A 12,199-nucleotide genomic window follows, 5' to 3' on the forward strand; every position below is an offset into this window, starting at 1 on the left:
CATCAGATGGATGAACCCTGGCGGCCATGTAGGACGCTGCAAAATTTGGCCTCGCCCGTATGCCTGCCGTTGAGCCGACTATTGCGTCCCTCATAGTTTCCCCTGATGCCAGGTGCCCTCGGCCCCAATGCCGGGTCACAGATGACATGTTATCCAGGGCTTATGACGCAGCAGAGCGCATGGGTGGTATTGGCAACTCCCTCTCCCACCTCATGCTTGCCCTCTCAGCATCTCTGCAGCAGGCTACTTCCGACACTTCCGACACGGCTGATGTCGACCCTGGTCCAGACTCGCCGCCAGGTTTGGCTGGCGCAGTCACCCCTGTCTGAGACATTGTTGGGGTCTGACCATATGGCTTCAACATGTGCTGTGGACAAAGAGAATCAGGCCTTCACTTTTTCAAGCAAAGGTTTCATCCTGATTTGTAGTTTGATGAGCAAACCTCCTCTGAAGGAATTTCACACTAGGGTGTGAATTCGCCCCCCCCCCCCCAAAAAAAAACTATGGTTCCTGAAGTCACCTGAATGCACCGCTGCAATCTCATTGGCCGAGAGCCAAGACACCCCAGGACCCCTGTGGTTCAACCACTGTTCTACAAAACTAACTGCAGTACACACCTCAATGCTTTTTCCCTTCGACCTCCGTCGAACAGGGAGCACACAACGCTCTCTTCGCCCGGACCTTCGTCCTGGACACATGGGCCTCTCCTCCCCCCCTCCAGCACAACGGAGGCCACGAGGAAGCAACGGCCTTCTCCCCTCCTCAAACCCTGACAGGTCACAAAGCCATTTCGCTGGTCGAAACAGCCGTGTTTTCTTTTTCTGAGTTAAGGCCCCTTCCTCCGCTGGGACGAATCCCTTCTGTTCTGCAGAGCTTGACTAGAGATATACCGACTCAACACATTTAATCCTGGGAGAACAAACAACCTGCAGCCACTGGGTCAAGTTCTGAGAAAACACGTATTTTATTCTGCGCAGGTGCATCAGCTTAAATAGACAGTCACATGACACACTCACACCTGAAATGCATTGGCAATAATTGGGAGCACAATCAGTTGCTTCAATTAACACCCCCACTTGATCACACATTATTGACAACCATAAATCATACAAGGGGAAAAACATGGAAACCAACTGCACTTAACTGCACTTAACTGGCTATGCCCCAAACAAGAACATGGAAAAAGTAAGTAGCTTTGCTTTCCCTCTCTCCTCTCGCTCCCCCTCTCTCCCCCCCTGCCATCTCTCCCCTGACCTCTCTACCCTCCCCCTCACCCACCTTTCCCCACTGCCTCAAATGGAACATACCAGGACATCTACTCCCCCTCACACCCCTTCCCTCATCCAGCACCAGTCACTTTTTATCAGCACCAGTCACTTTTTATCAGCACCAGTCACTTTTTATCAGCACCAGTCACTTTTTATTCTCTGCTGCTACTTGTAAATCCTTTATCTAGGCCCTTATGTTCTTAACTTTATTCTATTTTATTCTATTATATGTTATATGTTCATGTCTATATTACACTGTGGGACTGCGAGAAACGGCATTTCGAATTTTCTGTATGCATAACACATGTGGAAACTTTGACAATAAAGTGAACTTTGAACTTTGAACTTTGAACTTTGAACTTTGAACTTTAGTAGCTGGTTTTGTCATCAGGTCAGCTACCATCCGGTCTGTTGGGCAATACTCCAAACATACTTTACAGTCATTAACAGTTGATCTCACAAAATGGTATTTTATATCAATGTGCTTACATCGCTGTCTGCTCACTGGATTCTTGGCTAATGCAATTGTACCTTGGTTATCTTCAAAAATCTTAGGTACATCATACAGACAGTCATCAAGATGTTCAAGCAGTTGAGATAAGTAAAGACACTCTTGTGTGGTTGCGGCCAACGCCATATACTCTGCCTCACAAGTTGACAGTGCTACCGTTGGCTGCTTTTTGGTCTTCCAGGAAATCAGAGGACCATTCTCACTCAGACTAACACAATAACCAGTTGTACTGCGTCTGTCAGTTGCATCACCTGCCCAATCTGCATCACTGTAAGCAAACAACCTCAGCTCATCACATTTTCTGTAACACAACATTTTGTCATTTGTGCCCTTCAAATATTTCAGTACATGCTTAACAGTTGTCCACTGCTCTTCTGTCGGCTCACTGAAATGCTGTGACAGTCTGCTTACAACAAAGCTCAGATCAGGTCTGGTGCATGAGGTTAGGTAGATTAGGCTACCCACTGCCTCTCTGTATTTTCTGGGGTCTCCTAGCTTCTCATCAGTGTAATGCAGCTTTGGTTCACAAGGTGTTGACCTGGGCTTACAATCCTGCATATTAAACCTGTCAAGCAGCTTGTCAACATAGCTCTGCTGTGACATGGTCACACATCCATTACACTGGTCAAAAGTGATACCAAGAAAATTCTTCAGTCTGCCCAAATCTTTCATCTGGAACTTCACAGCAAGCATCTTTTTTACTGCTTTTAAAGCACTCTCATCACTGGCTGCAATAACCAGGTCATCAACCCAGATCAGTAGGATCACCTTGTCATGTTCCGTTTCTCTCTCATAAACACAGTGATCGGCTGGATTCTGTACAAACATATTTTCACATAGATAGTCATGCAACATTATGTTCCAGTTTCGACCTGATTGTTTAAGCCCATATAGTGACTTCTTTAGTCTACACACCATCTTCCCATTTGTCTGAGATTTTACATCATAACCCTCTGGCTGTTCCATGTAAATCTCACAATCAATTGGTGCATGTAAGTAGGCGGTTTTAACATCCATCTGATGTAGGATCAGATCCTCCTGGGCAGCTTTCTGCATCAACACTCTCACACTAGTCAGGTCGGCAGTAGGAGAAAACGTTTCTCCATAATCTACACCCATCCGTTGACTGTATCCCTTGGCTACATAGCGGGCCTTGTACTTGTCAGATCCATCAACATTGGTTTTGAGAGTATACACCCATCTACCCCCCACTGCTTTCTTGCCCTCAGGTAAGGTGGTCAGAGTAAATGTGTTGTTATCCCTCAGTGCCTTCATCTCCTCATCCATTGCATCTATCCACTTACTTGAGTTGGATGAAGACACAGCATCTCTGAACGTCTGCGGTACATTACAAACCATCCTGTAGCAATAATCAATGTTGATCTGAGCCTGATCACTCTCTATCCCATAGAAGTCTGGCCTCCTCCTCTCTCTAGCAGGGTATCTCCGTGGAGACTGGGATTCGGGCTTGACTCCACCTGTCTGTAGGCCTATCTGGCTTGGACCTGGCCTAGCTTCTGGGATGTCGTTCTGCTCGGGTTTGTCAGGGTTAGGTCTGGTTGCGTTAGACTGCACACCAGTGTCATCGTCGGACATGTCATCAGTCTGCTGTCCCTCAACACAGGACATGAACCTCACCAGTCGGTGCTTCATCACCTTCCTGCTGTCAGGGTAGTAGACCATATAGGCTGGACTGTTCTTGTCATAACCAACGAAGATGCCCTTGTCAGACCTTGACTCTAGCTTCTTCCTGTCCTGCCTGTAGGCGTAACATACAGTACCAAACTTCTGCATCCTGGAGACATTAGGTCTCCTTCCTGTCAGCATAAAGTAAGGTGTCTCTCTGGTGCGGTTGTTGAAACATCTATTCCTCACCACTGCTGCTGTCTGGACCGCATACGGCCATAGCTCCTTGGCTAACTGGCTCTCCAAGAGCATACATCTCGCCATGTCAAAAAGGGTTCTCCAGTTACGCTCAGCAGTGCCATTCTGGTGTGGTGAGTATGGTGCTGATGTTTCATGTCTGATTCTATTCCTACGCAGTAGAGCTTGGTAACCCTGCCCTGTGAACTCTGTACCATTGTCAGACCTGATACACTTCACTTTCCCATATGGGGCTGTGTCGGCTAGAAACCTCTCTGTGGCTTCTACAGTGTCCCTCTTGTACTTTAGATAGTACACAAACACTGCACTTGAATAGTCGTCAGTAAAGGAAAGTGCATACCTATACCCTTCCTTGGACTCTGGGTCAATGGGGCCTGACAAGTCAGTGTGAACCAGCTCTAAGGCTGATTTGGCCGTCACATCAGGCTTCCTGTTTCTGCTCTGAGTGAACTTGCCCTGAGTACACACTTCACATATCATGGATTTGGACGCTTTACCCCTGATTGACATTCCATCCACAACATTCTCTAACTTCATGACATCATCAAAATTACAGTGCCCCAAAATCTCGTGCCACGTCTGAATATCATGACAGCTCATACATTGATCATCACAGTCATTGTTTACTGACACAGTAGGCAAATAGAACAGTCTGTTATGCTCATAAATGAGGACGCGCGTACCGTCTCTATACTGCAAGACGTTTTCTCCTTCCTTGAAGATCACCGTTGCCCCACTATAAGTTGCAGCTCTCACGGAGAAGATGTCTTGGGGATACGAGGGGATGTACAGCGCCTGCTTCAGTGTGGTACTGAGGTGCCACCCCCTGCTGTCGATCAGACACACCTCGGCGTCTCCTCTGCGCTCCGCGACCCCCGTGCAGCTTGTGCCATCGGCCAGCTCCACGCAGTGCGTCTCGGACTGGAATCGGTCATCGAAGTTCTTGAACTTCGCCAGGTCAGTGATGATATGCGCCGTCGCACCGGTGTCCACCATCAAGCCCTTTCTGGTGACACCGCTTCCTGGCTCGCTGGTCACCAGCTTGAACACGAAGGTGTTGTCATCCATCTCCTCGGACACTCCACGCGCGTTGTCCCGCTGCCACTGTCGCCATCCTCCTCGCCGTCCGGTACTCTCGCCCTGGCCGTACCACTGTTGACCACGCTGACAGTCTCTTACCTTGTGACCTCTCTGGCCACAACGGAAACACACAATGTCCCCGCTCTCGGTGCTGCGTGCACCTGCGCCTGCTGGGGCAGCCCTCCTTGGATGCGCCTGGGCCCTCATGACATTGTCGTCGGCCGCAGCTGTGCGCATACCTTCAGTGCTCTCATAACTGCGCAACTTAGTCTTGAACTCCGCAAAAGAGAGAGTCTCATAACTTTGAGTGATAAAAATGGAAAAAGGCTTAAATGAGTCTGGCAGCCCCTTCAAAATCATTGCAACCAATAGTCCATCGCTTAAAACCTCTCCAGCATTACGCAGCGCTGTGATCGAAATCTCAGCACGTATGACATAGTCAGTCACACTCTCACTACTCATCTTTTGCAAAGAAGTCAGTTCTGTATACAGGCATACAATGCGGGGCTTACCCTTGCCTGCATAATAGTCACGCAAAATCCTGAGCGCTCCACGCCCGTCATCCGCTGCCTCTCGCATGACCAGAGACAAACTTTTGTCATCAAGGAATTGGATCAGTTCCGCGTACGCTTCCGCGTTCTTCGCCGCATCCTCAGCCAGTGCGTTTTCTTCTGCGCCATCGGCGGGCTGATTCAAAATGGTGTCCTTCAGTTTCTGCAACCGCAGATGTCCCAAAAACTTCGTCTCCCACAGTTCATAGTTCTTTTCGTCCCCATTAAAAACAAGACGAGACCAACGTGAACTCGTATGTTCGCTCATGGTGCTGGCACTCCAATCCGTGAGATACGCACACAAGCAAGTGTCTCTCAGTGGCTACTCACGCCGGATATCTCTTCGCACAAACGTCTAACGCATCTGGGCCCATAACCTGTTCTGCAGAGCTTGACTAGAGATATACCGACTCAACACATTTAAACCTGGGAGAACAAACAACCTGCAGCCACTGGGTCAAGTTCTGAGAAAACACGTATTTTATTCTGCGCAGGTGCATCAGCTTAAATAGACAGTCACATGACACACTCACACCTGAAATGCATTGGCAATAATTGGGAGCACAATCAGTTGCTTCAATTAACACCTTCCACGATTCCTTCCCGCTTTTTCTTTTGTGCACAAACCGGCACAGAGGAGCCCGACGAAGCCTCGCTCCTCTCGTGACCGATGATTCCCGGTAAGACGCGCAGACACGCCGTCTCATCCGAAGTTAACTGTCCTCCCTGCAGCGAGTACAGATCGGACCTGCTTTTGCTCCAGAGCCACAACGGACCGAACACAACAGCCGCTCATCAGCCGCGCTGAAAGACGCAGTCGCCTGACGCCTTTTTCTTCTTCAAAAGGACCACTTTGCCACGAACACACTCCAACGTTGCAACGAAGCATCGACAAGTAAGGTTCATGGTATCTGGGCATAGCTTAGCTTAAATTAACGTACGTTTAATTCAGGCCATTCATTTATATGTTGATATTCCCGTGTTTTTGTGTGTTTAAGTTACGATCACGTGATATCAAGGCATTGCGCAATCCCTCGCGGATCAGAAAATCCGCTCTATGGTGCATTCCTGTATTCTGTTTTGTGTTAAGACACTGTCGCATTATACGGAGGTATTTACGCAATCATTACGGACCAGAGAAGTTCCATTGCATTGTGTATTAACTGTTTGACTGTTGCTTTTGGGATTTATTTTGAGTCATTTCATTTCGTTCTGTTTATTTCTCTCTTCATTAACTCGACTCTGAGTGAGCTGAGGTGCGTGGCTTATCACGGCATAAGTTACCGGCAGTTCAACCAGACAACGGCATACTTATGCATGGGAAGGCAAGCGATACTCATACTACCCACACAACCCTACCTACGTCCCCCCCAGACAACCCAGAACCCAGAACCTTAAGAGGCAGGGGGTTCAGTAAATCAACTACTGGGCAGCTGATGCTTCGGAGTGGCGGGCTGGCCATGGGGGAACCGGTATTCTATGCTTCACAGAACACGTTAAATTGACTCTCATACTTAAAGTCAATAATCGCTGACTGATATTTATACTACTCCTCGCGATCTGTATTCACACTCATGGTTTCCATCTGCGAGCTGGCAGCACCCCTACACACACACACACACACACACCCAGCATGCAATCTGCCCCAAAGAGGCGGGTCTATGAAGCAGTTTAGCCAATGATGCTTTAATGCTGATTAAAGATATAAATGAGTGACATACAATTTAGCCAATCAGCGTCCTCAAATAGATTCAGCTTGGGGCAGAATCGATTCTGCCCCAAGCTGAATCTGTGCTGTGCGTTTCCGTCCGGACTAGTCTCTACAGGTGAGCGCCGGCGCCGGCGCCAGCGCGAGCACTGCTCCTCCAAGAGCCCTTTGAGAGGAGGACTTTGGCGGAGAAACTGCACAATCAGACAGCAGACTAGCGGGAAAAGGAAGCAGTACATGCGAAGCTTCTCCACTAGCTGAACACCAGACAGGTTTGGCTAGCTGGATGACATCATGCTAATAACTTATTTAGCTTTTTAAAACAACGGGGACAAATCCAGCACAGACAGTTAGGGAGTGAGAGACATGAAGCACCTGCTTAGACATGATATATAGTTATAAATATGTGTGTGTTTTATATTATAGTGCATATTGTATGATATATATATCATTATATGATATATATCATTATATTATACTGAATTCCCTGTGTTTGTCAAAGCGTTATTTATTGTTTTTTTCATGTTGGAATAAAAGTTAAATATTTAACTGCAAAGTAGTAATACGTGTTTGATACCTTAATTGTTTTGCATTAAATCATTCTGGGATGTTTGCTGAAATTGATTGGATGTGGCACAGCCCTACAGAGAACATGTTCCACCAGCAGCCACTGCATATAAGCATCTGATACTAGCCCAGAGTTAAGCATATTCATCGAGCAAACTATACCTACCTTGGAGTGTTACAATAGCCAGTATCATTTTATTCAATGTGTCCATCCAGGCAAATTGGTGGATCCAAATGCTGCAAAATGCTGACTGGTCGATGCATGCGATGCATTGAGTGGGCAACGTGCCGTGTATTGAGTGGGCCAGTCTGACAGTAAACTCCCGGGCCACTTTTTTCCCCCAGCCCAGGGGTAAAAGGTTCAATTCCGACGCCGGCCCCCAGCCTCCAGCCGGGTCAAAATTACCAGCATCACCAATCCGGCTAAATCCCTAGCCCTGAACCAGGAGTTAGACACGCTCCTGGTCAAGGGTGCAATCGAGAGGGTGGACCCCCTGTAATCAACTTACTTTCTTGTAAAAAAGAAAGGTGGCGGACTGCGCCCAGTTCTAGACCTGAGGGGACTCAACAAGTTCCTGAAGGTGTTACCATTTCACATGCTGAGCACAGCAGACGTCCTTCGGGCTGTTTCCAGGGGAGATGGTTCACGTCTGTCGACCTGAAGGATGCCTATTTCCATGTTCCCATTGTACCTCACCACAGGCAGTCTCTTCGCTTCGCCTTTCAAGGCGGTCACTTCCAGTTCAGGGTGCTCCTATTCCGACTCTCCCTCTCCCCACGGGTGTTCACAAGGTGCGTTGCTGCTGCCCTTTCCCCCCCTGCAATCACAGGGCATGAAAATACTGCCGTACTTGGACGATTGGCTGATCTGTGCGCCATCCTGGCTTCAGGTGGCACAGGACACTGCTCGCCTTCTCTCTCACGTGGCCCGGTGGGGCCTCAGGGTGAACATGGATAAGAGCTCCCTGAGCCCTTCTCAGAGCATAACCTTCATTGGTTTGTCTCTGGATACAGTCACTATGAGTGCCTGTCCGTCACCCCAGCGTGTGGACGACATCCTCCACAGCCTCTCTCCCTTCCGAGGGGGCAGGTGGTTGCCCTACATTCTTTTTCTCCACCTATTGGACAAACTGACAGCTGCCTCAGCTGTCAGCTGTCAGTGATGGCTGAACAGCCTTCACTTGGACGCCAAGTGGCACAGACACAGGGCAATAGTAGTATCGGAGCAGTGCCTACTCGCTCTATCCCCATGGAGGGAGAGATCATACCTTGCAAACGGTGTCCCCATGGCTTCGGTCCCATTCCGCCAGGAGGTGGTCACAACAGATGCCTGCCTCTCAGGATAGGGTGCAGTGTGGCAGAACAGGACTGCTCAGGGGCAGTGGTCTGCTCAAGACCGCATAGAGCATGTCAATGTTCTAGAGCTACGGGCCGTGCACCTCGCGCTCATACATTTTCTGCCATACTTGAGGGGAGTTTCTGCAGTATGAAAACAGGTGGAGGCTGTTTTCTGACTGGTGTGCAGTTCAGAACAAGCATTTCTCCCAAAGGTGCTGACACGCTCACATGTCAACCAACCTATCCAGCTTGCGCAGTTTGACCCCCCATCGGGAGAGGAGAGGTCAAGGCTGCTGTGCCCATTGCGGGCCCTCAGAGCTTATGCGGAAGCCACCGCTTGCGTACGGCGGTCAGAGCAGCTCTTTATCAGTTATGGTGGGCCTAAGAAGGGCTCTGCCCTTTCAAAACAGCGCCTGTCCCACTGGATAGTGGAGGCCATTGCCTATGCATACCAGGCGAGCGACCGTCCTCTACCATCCGGAGTGAACGACCACTCTACCAGGAGTGTCTCCACATCATGGGCAGCCCTGAGAGGTGTGCCTGTGGAGGATATATATATACTGCGGCCTCATGGGCATCACCGAGCAGACACTACAGAGTGAATGTGGCCACCCCTCACCCACTGGGGAGGGTTCTTTGGCCAACTTCCTCTGCCTGAGCTATACGAGGTAGGTACTTGTGATTTCTCGTGACTCTTTTGGTAGAAGTCATCCAGTGTTAAGCACTGCCTCTGGCGGTCAGTATGGATGAAATAGAATGATAGTTACGAATGTAACTACGGTTCTATGAATCCTGGATGACCGCCAGAGTTCTTGGTCACTCGGAATCCCCTGAACTCGCGAGAAAATTCCATAGGACTGAACTCAGGATGACACTGGAACTTATAGATGACGGGGGTCATCCGAGGTCACAGGTGACTTTGTTGATATAAATATTCAACCTGCGCATGCGCGAGACAGAATATATCCAGTGTGAAGCACTGCCTCTGGCGGTCATCCAGGATTCATAGAACCGTAGTTACATTCGTAACTTTCGTTTGCTTTGCTAGTTCTCTTCATACATCCATGGTCGGGTGCAAGAGGCCGGCGGAGAGTGCACATTCCTGTCCATGTGAATATCTGCTGATCTGATGGATTCATTATTTATAGATATAATTCATGTAATTTGCAGGTTAAAAAAAAAAAAAGGTGGGTACCCAACCAGTGTTAGATCCTGGGGTACTTCTGGCCCGATACGGGGCTACTTACTGACTCAGCTCTCTATTAAAAGATTGTCGAGCTGGTGTTCTTGCGAGGGAACTCGCCTGGCTCTTCTAACTGCCGTTACTCCCGACGTCTACCCTGCTTCCTCCGGTCTGAGTGCACTCGGTCGAGGGGCCACCCTGACCCCGGGCGCTCCTACCAGTCGCGTCGGTTATGGCAGCTTCCCTCTTCTGGATCCGTGCTCTTGGTAAATGCCAGGTTAGGTTTTAACGGCTAGGATTACTTCTAAAACCATAAGGGATTGTTAAGTGGATTCGGTCTTCTAGGATAACCTTACAGAACTCAGTTGTTGGACATACAATGGATTTAACTTTTTACTGCCACGAGGAACTCTTACTACCTGAGCAAATAAATGCACTTAAGAAATTTACTTTAAATGCAGATTAGATATTTATTGCAGGTTATATTTAGTTAGTTTGCAAGGGTTAAGCTACAGCTCACATAAAATGTCACTACACTTGATTCGTTACTTTAATTTTCTTCTCAGGTTATACTCATTGGTTTTAGATGCCGAGACGGTTCGGTGGAGCCGGATTGTCGATGTGATAAAAAATCCTTTTGGGGTTTTTAGGAGCGAAGGTTCGGCCAGACCCCCCAGGCTCCTCCTGCGCGGCAAACGAAGTCCGTTCAGCGATCCTCAAGGCTCAGTACAAAGTCTTTAAGGCGGCTGTGTCCATCCGTTGTCCAGTTGTTAAAGTCAAGCAGGGGGAGAGGTGATTCTCCGTCTTTCAATTTTTGTCCACGAACGGCGGTCTTCTTTCCGTGAACAGAGACGCAGTCCTCCGACGCGGCTGTCGAACGAGGTCCAGTGTTTCTCCATGGATGGCTCGGTCGGCGTCCCATCGTGAATTCCCGTCTTGCTGTTTGCAAATTACTTCTTTTATAACACTTTTGGGCTGCCTCTCCCGTCTCTCCCCCCTCTTCCTCAACACGGCCTCCCTCAGCCCATGATTAACATGACATCATTGATTTGGTGCATGTGCTTCGAAAAGTACCTACATTTTGTGTGTGTGTGCATGATGAAATCACCCCAACTTCCCTGTCTGGGTGTTCAACATCTGTTGCACGTCCCCTTTTCCTACACTCACACATTTCTAACACAGATTAGTTATCATAATCACAGTTAGTTATTATAATCAGTTACAGTTGTTAATCACTTTACTTAGTACCCATTTGCTTATAAAATAATTATTGATCTCATCCTTCATCATTATTGTGCTTTGTGTTTTTCTTCTCAACCACCATTATTTCCCCATCCCTTGAAGCCAACACCCTGCTTACTTCCTCTTTCTCCGTACTTTCTACGCTCAGACTGCACTATACTCAGATACACATATTATTATCAGGTTTACATTTGTTAAATCACTCTATGTATTAAACATTTGTTATGTAACGATCATACACTTTATCTTTCGATTACACTTTAACTATTGATTTCAGAGTATATGCTTTGTGCTTTTATATCCTGACTTTCCCCTGATCGTGTATGCATGTTTTCGAGGCAGCTCTCGTGAGCTCCACTCTTCTCGACACCAGCTAGAGACCTGACAACTCCATTCATCTGGACATGCTACCATTATATACACAGCCTCCAGCTTGGGAAGAAAATAAATTATAAATTATACCATATAACAGTAATTTTGATGTGTAAAATCGCCTAATTGCCGAGAATTGCATTGACCTTTCCACATTCAAATCACAAATCAAAACTCACCTGTTCAAAACTGCTTTTAGTGTGTGACTATTATTGTGTACTTTGTTTTTAGTGTATTGTTTTTATATATGATGATTTTAATGTAAAGTGTCTTTGAGTGTCATGAAAAGCGATATATAAATAAAATGTATTATTATTATTATTATTAATCTTTTGTCCACCCAGATCATCAACATATATACAACTTTTATTACGACTCAGAAGGTTGGGTTCATCTACAAATCTGTTAGTTGCTTTTTTTGGTACCTGGTTCAAACATGACATTTTGTTGACAGCTAAACATAGATGTATATGAATGAAGTATAGATTGCAGCAA

The sequence above is a fragment of the Melanostigma gelatinosum genome, assembly GCF_949748355.1.
Source record: "Melanostigma gelatinosum genome assembly, chromosome: 17".
NCBI lineage: Eukaryota > Metazoa > Chordata > Actinopteri > Perciformes > Zoarcidae > Melanostigma > Melanostigma gelatinosum.